This window comes from Felis catus, chromosome A2 (genome assembly GCF_018350175.1).
Source record: "Felis catus isolate Fca126 chromosome A2, F.catus_Fca126_mat1.0, whole genome shotgun sequence".
NCBI lineage: Eukaryota > Metazoa > Chordata > Mammalia > Carnivora > Felidae > Felis > Felis catus.
In genome coordinates, this window is record NC_058369.1 from 84,486,407 (window position 1) to 84,509,676 (window position 23,270).

Consider the following 23,270-nt stretch of genomic DNA (forward strand, 5'->3'; position numbering starts at 1 on the left):
GGATACTAGCCCTTCATCTGCTATGTCACTTGCAAATATCTTCTCCCATTCCACTGGTTGCCTTTTACTTTTGCTGATTGTTTCCTTTGCTGTGCGGAAGCTTTTATTTTGATGAGGTCCCAGTAGTTCATTTTTGCTTTTGTTTCCCTTGCCTCCGAGGACATCTTGAGTAAAAATTTGGTATGGCTGAGGTCAAGGACGTTTGTGCCTGCTTTCTCCTCGAGGATTTTGATGGCTTCCTGTCTTACATTTAGGTCTTTCATCCATTTTGGGTTTATTTTCGTGTATGGTGTAAGAAAGTTGTCCAGGTTCACTTTTCTGCATGTCATTGTCCAGTTTTCCCAGCACCACTTGCTGAAGAGACTGTCTTTATTCCATTGGATACTCTTTCTTGCTTTGTCAAAGATTAGTTGGTCATACATTTGTAGAACCCATTTATGGGTTCTCTGTTCTGTTCCATTGATCTGAGTCTGTTTTTGTGCCAGTTCCATACTGTCTTGATAATTACAGCTTTGTAATACACCTTGAAGTCTGTTCTATTGGTCACATTTTCTTTTTTGAAAGATTTATTTTTAGACAGCATGAGCAAGGAGAGAGGGGTGTCCTGAGGGAGACAGAGAGAGGGAGAGAATGGATCCTAAGGCTCCACACTCAACATGGAGCCCATTGTGGGGCTTGATCCCATGACTCTGGAACAATGACCTGAGCTGAAATCAAGAGTAGGTGCTCAACCAACTGAGCCCCCCAGGCTCCCCAATTGGTCACATTTTCTTTGAGAGACAAGAAGTGCAAGTAGGGGAGAGGTAAAGGGCGGGGGAGAGAATCCCAAGTGGGCTCTGCATTGTCAGCACAGAGTCTGAGGTGGGGCTTGAACTCAAAAAACCATGAGATCATGACCTAAACCTGCCTAAATAAATAAATAAACACACAAACAAATAAATAAATGTCAGATGCTTAACCAACTGAACCACCCAGGTGCCCCTGGCATATTTTCTTAATCCAAGTTTTGATTGTATATTTTTTATGGGTCCTAATTTATCAAGAGTTTTCAGTTCAAACTCAGATGGATTCTAAACCTACTGCTTTGTTTCCTGGCTCCACACTGTCCTCAAAATATAAGCCTCTTTTTACCAAAATGAGTGCATACCTCCAAAGCAAGGGCATCATCACTAGCTTACTTTTCATTTATTTTTTTTAAACATTTATTTACTTTCAAAAGAGAGAGAGACAGAGTGCGAGCAAGGGAGGGAAGGCAGATAGACAGGAAGACACAGAATCTGAAACAGGCTCCAGGATCTGAGCTGTCAGTACAGAGCTGGACATGGGGCTCTAACTCACAATCTGCATGATCATGACCTGAGCCAAAGTCAGACTCAACCAACTGAGCCACCCAGGGACCCTACTAGCATACTTTTAAAACCAGCTGTCGGGGCGCCTGGGTGGCGCAGTCGGTTAAGCGTCCGACTTCAGCCAGGTCACGATCTCGCGGTCCGTGAGTTCGAGCCCCGCGTCGGGCTCTGGGCTGATGGCTCAGAGCCTGGAGCCTGTTTCCGATTCTGTGTCTCCCTCTCCCTCTGCCCCTCCCCCGTTCATGCTCTGTCTCTCTCTGTCCCAAAAATAAATAAACGTTGAAAAAAAAAAAAAAAGAAAAAAAAAAAGAAAATAAAACCAGCTGTCTCCTTGTTTTGGTCTCCTATGGATTTCCTTTTCTTTATTTCAAGCTCGTATTCATTTACAAGTTTGTATACATTTGGTTTCACAGTTCATCTAACATTTAAGTGCTTCCTACTGGAAAGAACCTTATGTAATCCTAGCCTACCCTATTGCTACGAGTAGAAGCCCTTGTAGTTATTTATCTATTAGGTATTTGATCCATTAAATCTGTCTAATGTTGATAGAGGTATATTAATATCACCCATACTAAGTTTTTTGTGATGTCCTCCTTTGACTAAAATGACTTTGCTGTATATGTTTGGGGACCATAAGTTTATTTCAAATAGCTTCATCATAAATTGTGCTTTTCATCACTCTTTTCTAACCTTAAAGTATATCACTTTCATGCTATCTTGTTAATCTTTATTTGTGTATTTTTGCCTGACCTCTATTTGCCCATCCCTTTATTTTGAAATATTTTTGGCTTTAAACATCTATCTTATAAATCATGGTTCATTATGCATAGTTTCTGTGCAGCAGACAACTTTAATGTCTTCCAAAGCTTATCCCTTGCTGAGGCCCTGAATCCTATTGACTGCAAAAGAATGATTTCGGTAATGAAATGCGACTTTAGATGTCTCAATAAAAACGGATAAGAACTAAGATAATGGAGGAGAGTTGAGATTATACATAAAATTCAAGGAATATGATGACCAAAGGAACAATTCATCCTATCATTTATCTTAAACTAAAATAATTCATCTTTCAAGCTTATAACAAATATTTCCATTGTTAGGACAGAAAGTCAGAGTTGCTCTTGTACACAGATCATCAAGTAAAAATTTGATCCAGGATAACTGATTAACTATTGAGTGAATATAAGATACTCTATAGATAACAAGTGAAGGAAAAATATTATCCTTCAAACTAGTGCCTGAAGTTGTAATATAAACTTAGGTTCTCTTCTCAAATGTTTGGAAACCTTTTAGAAGTGTTGCCTCCACCTTAATCCATTTTAAATCTTTTAGGTTCTGATTATTATTTTTGTTTCTCACTTTGATCTTGTCTCATTCCCTTCACACACAGCTCTGATCTGGGTGCTTTCTTGGTTAGAAGCTATTATCTTGACCTAATGTCTTCCAAAACTTAATAACTATGGGATAATGTTTCCTATCCAAGCCCTGTGTCCTATATCTTGTACGACTTTTTTTTTCCCCTATGTTCTACCAATCCCAACCTCTGGAGTAAATATGGATGATTAAAGAAGGAAAAATTATATGTACCAAGTAGGGTCCAAGCTAAGCTTATTGTTTTCCCTCATATTGAACAAATGTCCATACAATACCATTATTGGTATGGCAGTACTCCTATCACTGCCATTTCTGAGGGCTGTCTGTTTAAACATTGGACACAGCATGTCCTGCAATCCACATTGAAATATATGGAGATATTTACAAATATATAATATTGTGAATTTTTCATCTAAAAATGAAGTTTTATATGTTAAAACATTAAATCCGAATTATCTTATTAAAGCACTAAGACGTTCTGGATTAATGTGAGATGAAATTGGGAGAAGGGAATGACATTAAAACTTAACACCATCCACCTAAAGTCTCAGCCCCACATAGTCTCACCTTGTCCCCAGAAGTGGAAAAGGATTTCATGTTGACAAGAATACATGTTGCTGGCATGTGTTTTATCTGGGTAAAGACTTCCAGGTTTTTACCAGTGAATAAAAATTTACTAAATTTTCTTAATGCACTTAGTTATAACTCAAAGTCTCTCAGGGTTCTAGGCAGACCTTTAAAAGTATAAATTAATGTGTTTCATTCATTAATGATCCCCTAAGTGTCAAGTACAATGTCTGAAATATGAGGCATTCAATAAATTTTTAAATTAGTGGGGACATGAATATTTTTATGTCCTCTCTTTTATGACCAAAGGGAAATGGTTTCCAGGACAGCTGGCCTGCATTGCACTAAAACCTGTGGTAAAAGATTTTTTTTTCTGAACAACAGTAACTTCCCTATATGTATATTTATATGTATCTCTGGTTAAGGATTACATGCCCTAGACTAAGTGCAGTGTTCTATTCAATCAAGTATTAAATTCAGCTCACCTATTTAACCCTTAAATATAATACACCTGGTGATTAGATACAGATGTGAAAGCATATATTAATGTATAATAAAGGCAGGATTGAAATCCACTTGGAATATCAGTAATCCAGAGTAATGCCAATTTACTTTAAAAAAAAAGATATCATTTGAATGCCAAGTTTTGACTCCTTCCTTAAAATCCATGTTATTATATGTGTAAACATCCAAACAAGAGTTATCTTCTGAGAAAGTGATTTAAGAAAGGGCTAAAAAGAGTGGCGCTTGGGTGGCTCAGTTGGTTAAGCATCCAACTCTTGGTTTCAGCTCCAGTAACGATCTCACGGTTTCATGAGTTTGAGCCCAGGGTAATGGGGAGCCTGACTTGGGATTCTCTCTCTCTCCCTATCTGCCTCTCCCCCACTCACTCTGTCTTGCTCAAAAATAAACTTCAACAACAAGGGCTAAATATAGACGAGGCCATCCTCTATATGGTGAGACCCATTAGGAGGCAGCAACCAGGTATTTAGGATGTAGGCAATGAACTAGCAGGAATAATGTCAGAAGCATTAGAGAGAGAGACCCATATCGGGGAAACTGGCATTTACTTGATTCTTGAAAAGATACTAATATAACTTAATCCTTGTCCTCAAAGGAGTCCCTGACTGGAATATTTGGGAACCTGAAAGAAATCAGTTTATTGCTAATCTACAATATTTAGATTTTTATGTCCTACTTTACATTGTCTACATATAGGGGATGATCTAATCAGCCCAGTTATTGAGCTAATGACAGCATTTGGGTATATATTAAGAAGAGTCTGTGTGTTTATAGAATTTTTAAAGCTTGGTGTGGATGTCAACATATTTTGGAGTAGCTGTGTGACAAAATAGAAACGCACTGGACTTCAGATCAGGAGTCTTCAAGGTGGGCTATGTAATCTTAACTGGCCACACTAATGTAAATATTTGGTTAAATAATCTAATAGGTAAAATTCTATTATTTACATTGGGACATTATTGGTACCTTAATCCATTTTGTGTGAGGGTGAAAAATGGTAAAAGTCCATGACTGTGAAGTGTTAACATTTTCTTTCCTGTGTCTGTTTGGAGAAATTGTGCAGTTTCTGGCATAGATTAAGAGGTTCTTTATTGAGGCTCAAAAGAAAAATACTTGAACAGAAATTCTTACAGCCTTCAGAAGGATTTTCTCCACACTGCTGACCCATGCTTATGAACAACCATTCCTAAGGCAGAAGTGCAGCTCACCCAGGACGGAGAGTCCTGCCTATGGAAATGTATTAGTCTAGAAGCTGAAAGGTGACAAGCTATAATTACAAATCAGAAATCTTTTCAGTAGAATGGGGAAATCTCCACTTTTTTCTATGGGCTGAAAGTGTTGACATGACTCCCATCCTCTTCTCAAACAGATACTCAATCCTGTCCATCAGGGGGCAGCTCCGGTGAAATTGAGTTTCTCTGAGCACGAAAAACTTTGATTAATACAGAAAATAAATATCCACTTCTGAGGGTGTCAGTATCAATGTTTATTTTGACATCTTTATCACTCAGATGTTAATAATATTTTGAAATTCTGACTTTTGAATTTATCTTACTTCCCACATATATTGGTTTATTACTTCAGTAAAACTTAGATCTTTTAGTAAGGACAGAAAACAGCAACTTTTCAAGAAACTGAGAAAATGAAAGTTAGAATTGAATTTGACTAAACCTTATTTGAAAAAGAATGAAATTAAAATTGAGTGTTACACTAAACACTGTATTTAGATATATAACCTCATGGAACTAGAATGACCTTCTTTCCTACACAAGGAATCTTAAGAGTTGGATTGATGGATCTCAATCCTATGCTGCTAATAGCACATAATTAACTACAGCCTTATTTTTGTCCCACTTATCCTAGTTTGCCCCTCCCTTTCCTTCCCTTCCTTACCCCCTTTCCTTTTCCCCTCCCCAACCCATGGACACTCACTATCTTGTTTGATGTATCCTTCCAATATATCATACTTGTTCTTTAAATATAGCATTTTTGTCTATATGTGCTTTTTATTTATTTTTTTTTTTTAAATTTTTTTTTTCAACGTTTATTTATTTTTGGGACAGAGAGAGACAGAGCATGAACGGGGGAGGGGCAGAGAGAGAGGGAGACACAGAATCGGAAACAGGCTCCAGGCTCTGAGCCATCAGCCCAGAGCCCGACGCGGGGCTCGAACTCACAGACCGCGAGATCGTGACCTGGCTGAAGTCGGACGCTTAACCGACTGCGCCACCCAGGCGCCCCTATATGTGCTTTTTAAAAAGTACATAAACTCTACGTTCCATTAATTTCAAATTACCATTGTTTTTTGAGATTCATGATGTGAGAAAGATATTGTCTACATTTTCCGTGGATAGCTTGTACATCCATTCCTTTTTTTAAATGTATATGAAGATTCTTTTGAAGTTCTTCAAATTTTTTTTCATAACCGATGCTTCAGTGAATTTTCTAGTAGTTCCATGTTTTCCACTGCATAGGTAAAGATTTCTCTAAGACTTCTACTTAGAGAATGGTTGGGTCATATAAGCAGACACTACTTTAAGTATCAAATTTCTCTCCAGAATAGCTGTACTAATGAATATCTGAAAAACCCTTTTGAGAAATTTCATATTTACATACATTCTTACTAAACTCTGATATCTGAAGTTTTAGTAGTTATCTGGGTTGAGAGTTTTATTTTGTCATGTTTTTATTTCTCACAAATTAGGCATTACTTCAGATAGGTATTGAGTTTCTTTTCAATTTTCTGCTCCTGTCTTTGGCTGATGTTTAACACCTCTTTAATGTTATGTGGATTTTGATTTTCATAATTTCCTTTGTCTCCTGTATATTCTATACTTGTCCTAATGCACTGCTTAATTTTTCACATAGACTATCTAATATAATGAAACCTGGAATTTATATGGTTGGTGTGGTCCTTCATTTTTTATTAAATCCCTGGCAACTCTAAGATCATAAAGATCTATATTTTCTTCTAATAGTGTTAGTTTGCTTTATCTCATTTAATTGTGCACACAACACTTCCAGATGGATACTATTCTGCCCACTACATAGATAAGGAGAAAGAAGGCAACATTGAAGTGGTAATTAGATAATACTCTTGCTGGCTAGGTATGCACATGTCAAAATTTTAACTAATAAGACTCAGAGATGTGTCTTCAGGATGACAGTAATGGAGCTATATAACAGATCCATGCCTTGTACATCATTGCCTCTAAAATCCCCTATATTTACATGCAAATAAAAATAAGGTTTCTTAATGTAAATACTCAAATTGTAAAGTTTCATGTTATGCATATATGATTAATTTACCTAACCTGTTCTCATGACTATTATTACAATCAGCTAAAAATAGAAAAAACACTGTTCTTTGAAGACGTTTAGAAAATTTTCAGCCAGAAATAAAGGGCCAGTAAGTCTTCATAATCAGCACATACTTGTCTAGGCATTTTGGGGAAATATTTTCCCAATAATTATGTCTAAACAATCAAAGGAGGACAAGAATAAAACTCTATATGAAGTAAATTACGTATGTTTCAGGTGATTTTTATCTACCAAAATAACTTACTCGTGAAATTTGTATGACCCCTTACAGTTTAGGAAATACTTTGACATCATTTCACATTCTCTCAAAACCATAATTAAGCATTTTTATTAAAATGAGAAAAATAGCTTTCTGAGTGATAATATAATCTGTTCCAAGTCCCACAGCTAGTTAAAAGGTGGAGGCACATATTGAAGCCAAACTGGTAAAAATCATTTGTAGGTCTCCCCCCACCCCCACCCACCTACCCACTATGTTACACTTTTCTTCATTGCATTAGATATTTTAAGCATAGGCTGGAAGAAGTAGTACAGTTTTGTGCTAAAGTAAAACAAAGGTGTGCTAACCTCAGCATTTAAAGAATATGATAAAATGTTGAAAGAAATATAATTGCTACTTACACTACAGTTATTACATAAGGAAGATTGAGAAAAGTATTTGCCATTTAATGAGTTGGAAAGCAGGAGAATGACATTTTTCTGGATGTACAAAACTGTACGTGGGGTTAGATTTTCTATAGAAGGATGCTGTGTTTTAGGAAATCTATATTTTTTTCTATTAATGAATATGTACATATGAAAACATTACTGAAGCTGAGAGTTCCTATGTAATTTTAAGGAGAACAGTGACCATTATTTCTGCCTTTGTTATTTGGTTCTTGCTAGTAGTGCTAACAGACTGGAATAGTACAATGAAGACAACATGAAGGTCTTAAATGGCTGTACTGTTGAACACTTACCTCGGTCAGTATTGCTTGCTTACTCATTCATGAGGAACCAGGTACTTGAACAGGTGTTCTTTCTGGAGATCAGATACCTGGTAACTTAACATTCTGTAATCAAATAATAATTAGGTATTAGTTGGTGATCTAACCTCAATAACCAGGATATTCCAAACTTCACTCATTTTGGTTATCACCATCTTAGTATTTGCTGACTACTATTTTATACTATTATTTCTCATATATCTTACAATTAAGATGCTAATTTTAATGGGTCTGTCCATACCCTGCCTAAAATCCTTTTACTTGGAATTGCAAAAAACACCAACCACATATTTTGAAATTATAGAGTTAAGTGTTTTTGTTTTGCTTTTTTGTTTTTCAAAAAGATGCTTGGTTGGAGCAGAGTTCAACTACACATACTTCTTCTACATCCAGCCATTACTCACGGACAAATTACCACCCTGGTAACAACAAGACTTTGACAAGAGTTGTTATATCTAGTCTTTCAATATTCAGTACCCATATTTAATAATGAAAACAAGATGGATTATTGCTTGTTACATGTGACAGGGATGATGAAATAAGAATTATCATAGCTATTTACTACTTCTAAAACAAGAAATGTGATAGGAAATAAAACCTCTCAATGTGATACTTTAGAAACGTTGATCAACAGCACCTCATAAAAGTGTCCATTGGAAATGCCTGAAATAATTCTTCCCAAATGCATTTACTTTAATGTTACTTGTAAGATATAAAACTTTTACGCTTTTATTCTGTGCAAAATTTCCTAGTACTTTATTCAAAGTGATTCTATTATCTACTGGGCTTTTGGCATGGAAGTCATTTTATTCCTGCTTTTCTGAGGTTGGCTCACACGATCAATGGAGTTGTGCTAGTTAATGTCCTGATTTGTGACCTCTCATTAAATAACGAAGTATTCTGCTCTAACTTCCACAGAAAACAAAGTGATCTTACTGAAAGTATGGTGAATAATAAAAGTAATGTTCAGCTAATTTGTATATTTGGAGAAAGGAAGCCCAAAACAACTGAACATACGAAAAATCTATAGGAGAATGTAACTTGTGAAATGTGTCTAACACCTAAATATAGATTTTTAAAAGAATTAATTTCTATACATTTATTCAACAAAATCAACAATTATGTCAGGCAATGTTCTAGATTCTGGGGATAGAGCAGTGAAAAACAAATCAGGAAAAACCTTACTCTTGTAAGGATTACATTCCAGCACATGGAAACCTACAATAAATGAAGCAGGATAAATCAGAATAGGGCTGCAGGGATGAAGTGAGGACTGTGATTGGTAGAAAGGATGATTGCAGGAGGTCTTACTAAGATGACTATGTTGAGCAAGACTTTACAGAATGGACTTTTGACTCTCTGGAGGAATAGCATTTCCAGAAATAACACCTGAAAATTTCCTGGTACAGACTCTGGTAAGTATGTATCAGGCATATTTGAGGAACTGCAAAACTAGAATAGCTCATAAGCAGTAGAAAGAGGAATAGGAGACAAGATCAGAACCCTAAGGGAGGAAGAGCACACAGACCTCTTACAAAGATCACCTTTTGCTTTTACTCTGAGATGGGAAGACTGGATAGTTTTGAGTAGAAGAGAAAAATAGTCTGATGCTTATCAGCATCATTTTGGCTGCTTTGTTGATGTGGATAATGTATTAATTAGAAAGTTATTTCCATAATCAAAGCCAGAAACTCTTTGACTTGCACCAGGATGCTATTAGTTCTCAGACTGCAGATATATTTTGATTGTATAGCCAAGAGGTTTTGCTAACTAGTTGAATGTAAAATAGAAAAATGAGAAATTACATAGTATTCCAAGATTTTTGGCCTAAGAAAGAAGAAGTTCCCATGAAATGAAGGGACAAAGACTGGGGGGGAAACCTACTTGGAGAATGTAAGGTTCCATTTTGGACGTGGTAAATTTAGGTAAGAACCCAGGTAAGAATATCCAGTCATCAATTAGATATAGGAATCAGTAGTTCAAAGTTGAAGATAAAAGTTACAGTACTGCCTCAATTTAAATAATAATTGAAGCCATAAGCCTGGGTCTGATCATCAAGGACCTAGATGTTCAGAGTTATAAAGAAAAATCAGATAATAAGATTTAAAGACTGAGGAAGGAAGAAAGAAAACCAGAAGAATGTGTTGCCTTGGAAGATCAATGTAACCTCTTAAAAAGAGCAGAGAAATGGGATGGTAGCTGGAATAAAATGAGAGAAGATTGACTTGTTTGGTGTTGTAAATGGGAGAAATAGAATGTTTGTATACTAATATGAATGAGTAAAAGGGGACAAGGGATGATGTAATTCAATTTTACTTAAAGGAAGGATTTTCTTAAAACACTGATGGCTGATAAATGTGGTATGACTTGAGGGATTTCTCTTCTGGTTATTTCAAATTTCTTGCTGAATGATGAGTAATCAATTGAGAAGGTTTCAGGAAGAACCTTGAAGTGAGACTGCTCCACCTACATGTGTGTCACCAGCTATCCTTTCATTGTTTGGAGGTCAGGAGAATCAGATTTAATGAGTTTTGTGAGTTTTCCAAATAAATATGATGACAAGCATGGGGGGCTTGCCATCACTGAGGGTGTATACAAGGGAGTATTTATGACCAGAGAATTGAAGCTAGATATGGACAGAATGAGGTCAAGAGGTGGTGAAAGATAGTGAATATTAATAAGATCAATGAATTTAAGTTTCCTATGTTGTAGGGTTGATGGACTTGGCATGGGAGGAGTGTCTTATAATAGCACCAGAAGGTAGACTTCTTGAAATTAGCATCATGAACAAGTTGTGTTTAAAGTCTACAAAATGCTACCAGCAATCTGTTGATAGAGCACAACTATGGGGCACTTGGGTGGCTCAGTTCATTAAGAGTCTGACTCCTGATAGCAGCTCAGGTCATGATCTCCAGTTCATGATTTCAGTCCCTGCATCAGGCTTTGCACTGGCAATGCAGAACCTGCTTAGAATTCCTTCTCTCTCTCTCTCTGCCCTCCCCTGCTTATGTGCTCATGCTCTCTTTCTCAAAAATAAAAATAAAAATAAAAAATTCTTAAAGTGAGAAAGTAAACAAAACTGGTGACATAAACTGTTTAGGTCTTATAGACAAAACAGGGTTAGTATTGAAGCAGAACTGGATAAGAAATTGTTATAGGGAAGTTATTACCCATGTAAGCTGACTTAAAGGTATTAGATTGTTTTATAAAAACTTACTGAAGAAAGCAAAGTCCTTTTTTTGGTATACAGTTTAGTCTTCTCTTGGCAAGATTTTGCTGTTGACACTGGTTATCTCAGTTTGGAGATCTAATCACAATGCCATCTTGATCAGGTGATGGCAGCTCTAAGTTAGAGTTATAATAATGACAAAGATAAGATTTTATAATGGAGTGAATAGCTGACAGAGAATAGAGTATTAGATCACTGGAGAAATTGATTCAGGTAATGAAGAAGCCACAAATACTAAGGAATAAAGAAGTCTAGGCATCAATCAACAACAAGGTAAAGGATCTGATAAATAACATGAGCTTCAAAGTTGGGAAGTTTAGAAAGGCGGGAGGGGAAAATGTCCTCAAAAGGACACTAAAGAAGAAGGGGAACTCCTAGAGCATTTTTAGATCTTAGGGTATTAGAGGTATACAAGAACATAATATTGATGTCCTTTCTAAAAATGATAGGGAAGCTAAGTTCTAGATGCCCAAAGCAGAGCCCTAGACCAAGAAGCTGAAATAGGGATCTAGCATCAGAAACAAGAATAGGAGGGGTATGAAGTTGGGAGGATGATGGTGAAGCTCAGGAGTCAGAACTGAGACCTAAAGGCAGAACCAACCAAAAACAGGAAAAAAAAATAGTAGTCAAGCTGAAGATGCAGGGAAAGTTCCCTTTTCCCATTGTGTATATATTTTTAAAAATTTCTTTTAACTTAGAGATTTAAAGAGCAACGTTAAAAATTCTTGAATTCATGTAAGAGTCAACTCTCTGATTATGAAGTAAAAAGCTCATGCATATTAGAAATAATTCAAGATGTCAGTGAACAACTTGCCTATAGGTAAAACTGTCTCTTTTTGTTTAAATGTTCCATGTGATTAAGTGGAGGATGTGCTATCTATTTCCATAGAGAGCTACTAAGCTATCATTTGCCAAATGGAAAAGCACTTAGAGAAAATGATTAACAGTTGTGATGGGTGGTGGATGATGGGGGATTCTCATAGCCATTATTATCTTTATGAATGCTTAACACAAATTAAACATTTAAAGGCTTTCTCTTCAAAACCATGTTTTTCACTCTGGTTTTTGAAGCAAGAGTATGCTCCAAAAAAAAAATTTTTTTTTTCTGAAATGGTCGGGAGAAAATTGGATTAGCCTGCCTCCAAACACAAAAACCACCACGCCCGTGCATGCACGTGCGTGCACACACACACATATACACACACACCAAACAATTGCATTTATGACTTATAATTAATATACAACCTACAATCTAATTGTAAATAGTGCTAAAAAAAACATGAATAAATTCAGTGTAAAAACAAGCAAAGCAACACCCAGTAATAACTCAGCAAGCTAGGAATAGAGGGGGTATCCCTTAATATGATGGATCTCTACCCCACCCCCACCTCCACCCCCACCCCCACCCAAAAAAAAAAAACAGAGCAAATGCCATACTTAGAAAGAATTCCCACTAAGGTAAGGAACAAGGCAAAGATGTCCTCTTTGAACAATCCTTTTCAACATACAAGACCCAGCTAATGCAATAAGACAAAAGGAAATAAAGAATCTAGGAAATGGAGGGGTCCCTGAGGGGCTCAGTCGGTTAAGCGTGGGACTTTGGCTCAGGTCAGGATCTCAGGGCTCATGTCATGAGTTTGAGCCTGGCATCAGGCTCTGAGCTGCTTCAGATTCTGTGTCTCCTGTCTGCCCCTCTGCTGCTTGCAGTCTGTCTCTTGTGTTGTCTCAAAAATAAACATTAAATTAAAAAAAAAAATCTATGAAATGGAAAAGAAAAAAATGTCTTTGTAGCTAACCTACTTGTCTATGTAGAAAATTATAACAAATCAATTAAAAAAAAAAAAACTCCTGAGGCTAATAAGCAATTAAAATAAGGTTTCAGGATATGAGTTCATCTACAAGTCTACAGCTTCCCTATATACAACTAAGGAACAATTGGAATTAAAATTAAAGCCACAATACTCTTTCCATTGATACAAACAAATACTTATAGATATTGTATTTTTGTTAGATATATGTCAAGATAACTAAAATTCAACAAAAGGAATCAAAACTAAGTGGAGAGAAGTTCCATCTTCATGATCAGAAAGACTCAGAATTGTTGAAAATGTCAGGTCTTTGTATTGTGATCAAGAATTTCAGTGTAATCCCCATCATAATCCCAGCAAGTTATCTTGTGGACATGGTCTAACAGATTCTAATGCTTATATATGATGAGGCAAAAGATTTAGGCTAGCCAACACAATATTGAAGAAAAAGAACAAAGATAAAGGACTGGCTGCAGCAAACTTCAAGACTTAAAGCTATGGCAATAAAGTGTGGTATCGGCAAAAGAATAGACAAATAGATTAATGGAACAGAATAGTGTGTCCAAAAATAGACCGACACAAATATAGTTAATCTTTGTCAAAAGAGCAAAGCAATTAATGGAAAAAGGATGGTCTCTCCAACAAACGATGTGAGAACAACTGGGCATCCATATGCCACAAAAAACAAGCTAGACTCAGATCTTCTACCCTTCACAAAAATTAACTCAGAATGGATCAAGAGTCTGTTACATTTAAAATTAAACTCCTCAAAACAACACAGAAAATCTAGATGGCTTTGGCGTTGGCATTGACTTTTGAGACACAACGTGAGAGGCATCGATGAAATAGAAGTTGCACATCACTTAAAGAACTTCTCTGTGAAAGACATTAAGAGAATGAGAAGACCAGTCAGACCTGGATTCTGCCACTTTGTCACCTGAAGCAAGACCCTTAGACTCTTAGTGTTTAATTATCCTTAACTGTAAAATGAGGATAATAGCATGACTTCTCCTACAACTGTAAAGATTAAACCAGATAATACCTGCAAAATGTTTATAACAGTGCCTAACATGGAACACTCAATAATACAAATGGTCATTATGCCTACATTATAATTAGTCCTATGGCAACTATTTGTGAAACATGCAGATAGTTTTGGGAGCCATTCCAAAGATATACCTGAAAATCACATATAAGTTAAAATGGGTCTATACTTTAATGACTTGTTAGGAACATCTAAAATATTTGAGATTTTGCAGGGACCAACCAGAAAGAAATAAACTTTACTAAAAAGTACATGTATTGTCACCACATTGTTTCATATCTGCTGTCAAATTTCAGTAAACTTTCTGGGTTTTCTGGCAAAACTAGTATTAACAAAAAGCAAAGGAATTACACTATACTGGTGGTGACTGCCATTTGGTAAAGGCTAGCCCTTGTGAATAAGGCCCTCCTCAAATAGCAACAAGGCATTTTGCCTCCTACACATCAAATCTCCATATATTCCTCACATGCATCTCAAAATGGTTTCCTTGTTTGATCTACAATATTTAACACAGGTAAAGGAAACCATATCACTAATAGCCATTTCTGTGCCTTAAGTGACTTTTGAATCTCTTTGGTATGTTATTACACTTGATAGGGTAAGTATAATCCATCAATAAAAGCTACCCTTAGTGGAATGTGTGTTTATTAGTACAAAATAATAACTTCTTACAATTTCTATTGTTAACCTCAGAATCTAGGGTGATTCTCAACTAGGGCTTAACTTTTTAAATAAGGTGTTTCCTTACCACAAAATTTTCAGAAACAGCTTCAAGACCCTGATGAACCTACATGAGCAAAATAAAATTGAGGGGTAAGATGGCTTTGGGAACTGTATGTGCTGTGCATAGAAGAAAGGAATGAGGAAATTGGAGGAGAAGCATGGGAGATACTTGGAAAACGCTGGATTTTTCTTATTCAGAATATACCAGAATGATTGTTTCTAAGGTCATTAAATAACATTGAAACTAAGAAACATAAAATTCAATGCTGGATTATGAGTTTGGCAATTATACATACAGTCATATTGTTGACATCTAGGTAGTCTAGAAATGATGTGCTAACCTTTCATCCCAATCTCTAAGGATCTCTGAGTACCTAGTAAACAATGCCTTTAAGAGTTTTTTTTTTCTTTTTCATAGAATCTGTGGCATTCTTCAGAAATGTTCATGTGCTATTCCTTGAAAATTAGCTTCTCTAAAAGTTCTGTTTCACTTGTAGCAAAGGGCTTTTGTTAATCTTTTAGAGAAGAATTACAGTATCATTGATTCAAAAGCTGCTCCATTATAAATGAAAGACAGAAAATACTCAGCTTCAGAAAACTTATTTTTTTGGCTTACAGTAGGTGATACTGTATCCTCTATTTGATTATTTTTATTTTAGACAGAGCAAGTGGGGGAGAGGGGCAGAGGCAACAGAGGAGGGGGGAAGAGAGAGAGAAGGAGAGAGAGAAAAAGAATGAATCTCAAGCAAGGTCCACACTCAGCACAAACCCTGACACGGGGCTGGATCCCACGACCCCAGCATCATAACCTGAACTGAAACCAAGTTGGATGCTCAACTGACTGAGCCAACCAGGCACCCCAGTACCCTTAAATTTTGATAAATCCATTAAAAAGTAACTTATTCTAGACCACTTTGGGACCCTACTGTTAGTTTCTGAAAGGTTTGATTTTTTTAATCACTTTTTCTGCATTTATATCAAAGTGATATTGCTTCTTATTCTATGCATCTCACTATTTCTTTCAATTTTAGAGTGCAAACAGGGGACAAGAGCAGAAAAGGGGCAGAAAGAGGAATCCCAAGCAGCTTCCACAGTCAGCACAGAGCCCAACGCGGGGCTCAATCCCAGGACCCTGGGATCATGACCTGAGCCAAAATCGAGTCAGATGCCCCTAGGCATCTCACTATTAAAAGATATGCCTTTAACAGGACAGAAAACAAAATAAAACTGACAATTAAAAATTCCCAGACCAGGATTCCAGATACCTATTTTCTCATTTTAACCTCTTTATTTTAAATGGGCTAATAGCCCAGACCTACATTAAAGTTCATTTGGCTTGTAAAATACTAAACGTCACTAACATGTGAATTGTAAACTTCAAAAGTGTCTCCAAGTTTTCTGGTGAACGTTAACCGTGTCAATCCATCCTCAAAATGGACCTGTGTTTCCCCACAAAGTGAGTGATGCCTTTGCGGGGAAACTGCCTCTTCACCCAATGTGCCTGCACTTGTCCTCCCTCACTTTCCCCCAGTTAATTTGTCCTAAAATGCAGTGAGCTCTGCTTCAGTAGTTTCCACCCTGCAAAGTAAATGAAAATTTTCGGTGTAACGGGCAGGAATTTTGCCACCAATCATCTATTCATATTAATTGGATTTGCGAAATGAAATTCCTGCATAGTCTAATGAGAATAATATGCTAAAAACCTCATTGAACTCTTCATGCAGACAGGCTTCACTAGACAAAGGACGTAAAAACCCTTGCTACTTCTCACACTCTGGGCCTTCTAATCAGTAGTCTGCACGGCAGCAGCATGCCTGTGTGCACATTCTCTTCACTTTGGGTTAGATGCAAATTGAAAAAGAAAAATAGGGCCCATATTCCTCTTATCAATAAAATTTATACTTCAGTTAACTATTCTAGTGCATAAAACTCCGGAAAATCAACATAATTCATGAATATTTCTATGTTTAAAGGTACGATGAATATGCAGTTTACCATATTAGAAACTTACCAAGCAATATGTTTTTTTTTTAATTAATTTATTTTGAGAGAGACAGAGACAGTGCAAGTGGGGATGGAGAAGAGAGATAGAATTCCAGGCAGGTTCTGCACTGTCAGTGCGGAGCCCAACGTGGGGCTAGAATGCCCAAACCATGAGATCTTGACCTGAGCCAAGATCAAGAGTCAGACGCTTAACCAACTGAGCCACCCAGGCTCCCTTGACAATATGTTTCTAATAGTAAAATATATATATATTTTTTTCTGGGGCAACAGGAAATAATACCAAAAAGGTCTAGATCCAGCAGTAACCGCAAAAATATGCAACAGCATTATCGTTTTGTATTATGTATCGTTCACACTGTTTTATGATCAACATATGTGAAATAAATTCTATTTTGTTGAATTCTGCAGTTGAAGATCTTAAGGACATTTTAGTAAAATTTAAAGTCTACAGGGGCGTCTGGGTGGCGCAGTCGGTTAAGCGTCCGACTTCAGCCAGGTCACGATCTCGCGGTCCGTGAGTTCGAGCCCCGCGTCGGGCTCTGGGCTGATGGCTCAGAGCCTGGAGCCTGTTTCCGATTCTGTGTGTCCCTCTCTCTCTGCCCCTCCCCCGTTCATGCTCTGTCTCTCTCTGTCCCAGAAATAAATAAACGTTGAAAAAAAAATTAAAAAAAAAATAAAGTCTACATTTCTGCAACCTTATAGTAAGACGGCGAGATAGTTGAATTTGTGCCTGGATGTTAGGAAGTGTTTTAGTAGCCCACACTTAATCACTTATTGAAATTACCCGTTAGTGAGTGATGAACAAACCTCTAAACAATTACTTGGAAGTTACTATGCCAAGTGCTTTAGGTCTATTTATAAAGCTCCAAACCCCAACCGAGTCTGTAGTTGCAGTCCAAAGCCTGCTGGGAGATAAAGATCTATAAAAGAAATATTCGTGATATAATCTAGCAGATAGAAAGTGCTGTTGAGATAGGGAAGTGAAGTTTTTTAATGTAGGAGATTCCAGATGAATTACATTACATGGAGGGTATTGGTCCATCACAAATGAAAGGTGCTTTGGGAGGGTAGTAAAGTTTTATCATTGAGTGACATGCATGGGTGCTCTCAGCTTGTGTCTTGTGATAGGAGAGCAATTTGAGAAAATCCTTCCTGGCATAGAAACAATATTTCCAAATTATTAAAACTAGGAGGGCGAAATCATAAAAGTTGAAAATAAGATTACTGGAAGAATAATTTTTTTTGGTATTGAGTAACAGGTAGAATTGACAATAAATGAGTCAACATTTTGCACACATTTTTTTCCCCATAAAGTTGATTTGGTAGTCACTACGCGCCTACAAAACTGGGAAAGCAGTAATTATGATCTCCCATGTAAGATAATACTTAAAAAAAAAAGTTGACCAGTCACATAAGTAGTCAGTACCTGAATAGGGACCCAATGTATCCTTTGCTATCAAAGGTAGCCGCTTTTACCACATCATACCTCTTCTACCTATTATTGCTCCTATGGATTCAAATTTCAAGGTGTCGGGAGAACAAGAAATTGTGTTTAAGGACAGTTAAGTGAGAAGTGGAAAGCCTATGTTATCTTAAAATTTCTTGAAAAATCCCATATCAAAACCAGGGATAGTTTTTTGAATGGATATGGTATAAAACGGTTTATTATGGTTCAGGATCAAAAGGAGTCCCTGATAGTTGGCTATGAAACTAACCATTTCCCTCTAAGCAGAGAACCATAGAATTGGAAGATAGTAATTGGAACTGTGTAAATACTTGAGTATTTTCTTCATCTTCCTCCAATGAACAAATTCAGATTAGTCTTGCAAATATTCTCTTAAGAGTCTCAGAAAGCCTGACAATGATGGAATACAGTCATAAGCTGTAAGATACACTGAAGGTCTCAGTGCTGGACTATGAGTGAGCATCAGGGGGGCCACATTGTGTCCCACACTGGAGGAGGGCAACCTGACTGAGTATCTGTGAATGGTACCAGGGCATTATCAGAAACCAGTCCTGCCTATAGGAAGGTGGAAGGAAGGTGGGTTGGAAAGAAAAGACAAAGCTGGAGAAATGATGTTAACGACATAATTTCACCTTATGCCCAACCACACCTGACTTGAAAAATAAGTGCAGGCATTGTATCTTATGATACTTTGCCCAGAATGTTCTTTGGGTTAAAGAAGCCATTAATCCATTATGCTTTGTTAAGACATAGTGGATAATACATGAAATCAAGAAGTTAATTGTGAAATCTGCTTAGTAGCACAGTCCATTTCTCAGGTCCAACCAGAACCAAAGATAGCAAGAGTTAATCAATGGATTGCTTTGCCGGCAAGGTACCTTTTAAAATCACAAATACCAGATTTTCTTTAAAAAAATTGCCAAAAGGAAATAAAGAACAGGTTGTATTCAGGAGCAACATTTTTTAATGTTTATTTTTGGAAGAGAGAGCGAGCAAGAGCGAGGGAGCACAAGCAGTGGAAGGGCAGAGAGACAGGGAAAGATAGACTCCAAAGTGGGCTCCAGGGTCTGAGCTGTTTATTGCAGAGACCAATGCAGGGCTTGAACCCATGAAATATGAGATCATGACCTGAGCCAAAGTTGGATGCTTAACCGAGTAGCCACCCAAGCACCCCAGGAGCAACAATTTCTGAAGACTGCTTCCAGAGCTGATGGTTTTCAGAAAGGTTTAAGTGTTGTGATGAGACTGGAATTGCTCTTACAACTTCAATGTCCATTATTCTGCTGAGATTTAGGCTCAACTGGGCAACTATTTAAGGCTTTGTCTTGGTATAAAAAAGTGAAATTCATTCATTTATGAAACAAATACTTATTACTCACTAGCCAACAGTATGCTATGTACTAGAAATACGAAGAAAAATAAAAGTTACTATCTTTAATGACTTGGTAGTTGAGAAAACAAGCACATAAACTATAAACTACATAGTAGATGAAATGATGGGTCACAACTAATCTTTAGTGCATAGGGCATGAGAGAGCACAGATGGGGCCACCTAATCCAGCCTAATTGTAAAGGGCAATTCCTAAAGGATAATCTACTGAAACTGAGGCTTATAAAATGAGTAGGCATTACCTCAACAGAAAAGAGGAGGGGTGTCTGGATGGCTTAGTGGGCTGAGCATTTGACTTCCGCTCAGGTCATGATCTCACCGCTCATGAGTTCGAGCCCCAAGTGGTGCTCTGTGTGACAGCTTAAACCCTGGAGCCTGCTTCAAATTCTGTGTCTCACTGTCTCTCTGCCCCTCCCCTACTTGCTCTCTGTCTCTCTCAAAAGTAAACATTAAAAAAATACTCAGAAATGAGGGGGAGAGAAGCTCCCTCTACACAGATGCTGTAGGGAAGGAGTAAATCTTTCTAGCAGTGGGAATGTTGAAGTTTGCTGCTGGTTAGATAACAGGTACCTTAATTTCAAAAACACTGAACACAGGCCACAATTGAAATTGTCGCTTTTAGAACCAGATGCAAATAAAAAAATGGGAAATAAAAGAATCTATACATACCTTTCAAAGGTTATTTTGATGATTTTAATCTTATTTTTTTTAATATTTGAGTTAGAGTGAAAGGGGGGAGGGCAGAGAGAGAGAGGGAGACAGAGGATCTGAAGCAGGCTCTGTGCTCACAGCAGAGAGCCCAATGTGGGGACTGAACCCAGGAACCACAAGATCGTGAAAGACCTGAGCCGAAGTCAAACACAACCAACTGAGCCACCCAGGTGCCCTATTTTAAATTTAGAATAAACATCACCGTGACTTTGATGTTACATGACTGAAGTCTATCTCAAATAGACACTGTATTTATTTTCTTGCTTAAATGCAGTATGTCTGATCTGCACTACCTCATTCATTGCAACATCACTTACAGTAGTAGAAATATAGAAACAAGCTAAGTGTCCATCAATGGATAAATGGATCAAGAAAATGTGGTATGCATAATCAGTGGAGTATTACTCAGCCTTATTTAAAAGGAATCCTGTTATTGCCAACAACATGGATGAAACTGGGTGGCATTCTGCTACATCAAATAAACCAGACACACAAATACTGCATGTTATCACTTATTCACTTATATGCATATATATATATATATGCATATAAGTACATATATATCACTTTTTAGGTTGAACTCCCAGAAATGGTAGAAAAGGGATCACTTGAGGGTAGAGGAAATGGGAAGAGGTTGATAAAAGGGTACAAACTTTCAACTATAAGATGAATAAGATCTGAGTATCTAATGCATAACATGATGACTATAGTTCATAATACTAGATTATGTAATTGAAATTTTCTAGGAATGGATGTTCTCACACAAAAAGGTAAATGTGTGAGGTGATGGATGTGTTAATAAACTCAGGGAATCCTTTCATACTGTGTATGCACATAAAATTCTCACATTGTATACTTTAAATACCTTATAACTTGTCAATTTGTCAATAAAGCTAGAAAAAAGAAAACCCTTAAACTAAATACAGAATATCTAGGAAACTCAAAATTAAAACAATTTTAACCTTCCAGGGAATTTTACAGTAAAAAATTATAAAAAGGATGTTATTTGATCAAGTCATTCAAGGAGTATTTTTTGAGAAGGCCTATATCTTGCAAGTATTTATTTTATACTTTCCTTGTGGTGACTAGCACTCTGGAATAAATGAGAGCAGTTTGGCAGAATGCCCAGAGGCAGAAACTAGCAAGTGCTTTTGAAAAAATGATGCTTTAAAAATGTAACTCCTCATTGTCACGTCATCATCTGCCACTCTACATTCCACATTTGAACGTGGGTACATTACACACCATACATTATATGTGTCACCACAAACCTGTTCATACCTTCACATATACACCCATGGCTCCTGGTGACTCAGAACAAATTGTTCGCATCTGGGTTTCTGCTTCTGCCTACGTGGCAGTGTTACGCACTGTCATTAGTTTATATGAATACTTTTGGGACTGAAGTTAATGGTTAATTTAATTATTTTGATTAAAGTTGACCACTCCAGTTGTGTTTAACATATTGAAAGCACCATTCCTGCTTTAAAAGGAATAACTGAAATCTTTATTTTTATTTGAGAGAGAGCATGCATGCTTGCGTGCACAAATGGGGGAGGGGCAGAGGGAGAGGGGAAGAGAATCCCAAGCAGGCTTTGCACTCCCAGTGCAGAGCCCCATGTGGGGCTTGAACTCATGAACCTAACCATGAGATGATGTCCTGAGTTGTAATCAAGAGTCAGACACTTAACCGACTAAATCACCCAGGTGCCCCAGGAACAATTGAAATCTTAAGTTAACATCTATCAGAAATAATGTTAAAGTGTTGTTTCTCCTTGGGGTTAGTGACATCCTATGAACAGTGGGATCCTGTTAAGAAATCATCTCCTTGAGAACTTGCAGGGAAATTAAAAACTCTTGAATTTTTCCAAGGTGTAAAGAGCTATAAATGCTTCACTGACTACAGAACAGCAGCAAACACTGGAGTTTACCCAGAAGTTTTCTTGGCTGGTAATAATGGAAGACTAATTCTAAATGCAGTTGAGAATAGCGATGCTGAAATAAAATGTGTAGATAGATCAATATCACCATTATTGATTGAGAGTGATTGAAGGAGAATGATTGAATTTGGAGAGTGATTGAATCAATGTAAACAATTAACACAAAACATTGATCCAATTTATATTTTTCCACCCTTCTTTGTGGGGTACTGTGAGGCTTCCTAACTAGATTATGGCTGGGAGAATTAATCCCATTGCAAATGCTCAAAAGCCATTGGCCAAAACTAACCAGAAGCCAGGGGACAAGGGAGCCCATTGATGGAATCCATTCAGTTAGCCCTAGGAGCAGAGCAGAGTGGAGAAACACGGAGAGGAAATAGAGTCCAGTTGCACTGGAAAGATAGCAGGCACAGAGGTTAGTATTCATGTGTTTATATATATATTTATTTAAGGTATATATAACATACATTAAGCTTCTTAAAAATTACTAGGCTTATTTGGGGTGGGAAGGCTCTTGACTAATGATTTCTGAAGTAGTGTGTGCCTACATTTGTAATTTTCCCTTTAAAATGGGGGGAAAACCACTTATGTGCTAAGTACATTTCATAGACATAAGGTAATCTAGATGGTATCTTTAAAACGATTTTAAGCTGCCCACAAAATATTTGAAATGAAAGCTATAAATTGACCAGAGTAAAATGAAGAGATATTGTTTCTCTGATCTGTGATTTGCAGTTTTTCCTAAATAGATTTTTGCCCTTTCAGTATTGAATCTGAAAAATACTCAAGTCTTCCTCCTATTTCTATGTCCATTCTAACCAGAAAAAGTTAAAATA

At 36.9% G+C, this 23,270-nt stretch overlaps 1 protein-coding gene across 1 annotated transcript in view; it reads right to left on the minus strand.

Annotated features, from left to right (window-relative positions):
- Positions 1–23,270, minus strand: part of LOC111557341 (syncytin-1-like) — a 141,162-nt gene that overhangs the window by 97,394 nt on the left and 20,498 nt on the right. The window contains exon 2 of the mRNA XM_045052307.1: positions 8,093–8,185. The gene's annotated coding sequence lies outside the window, so the exon portion shown is untranslated. The remainder of the gene's footprint in view (positions 1–8,092; positions 8,186–23,270) is intronic.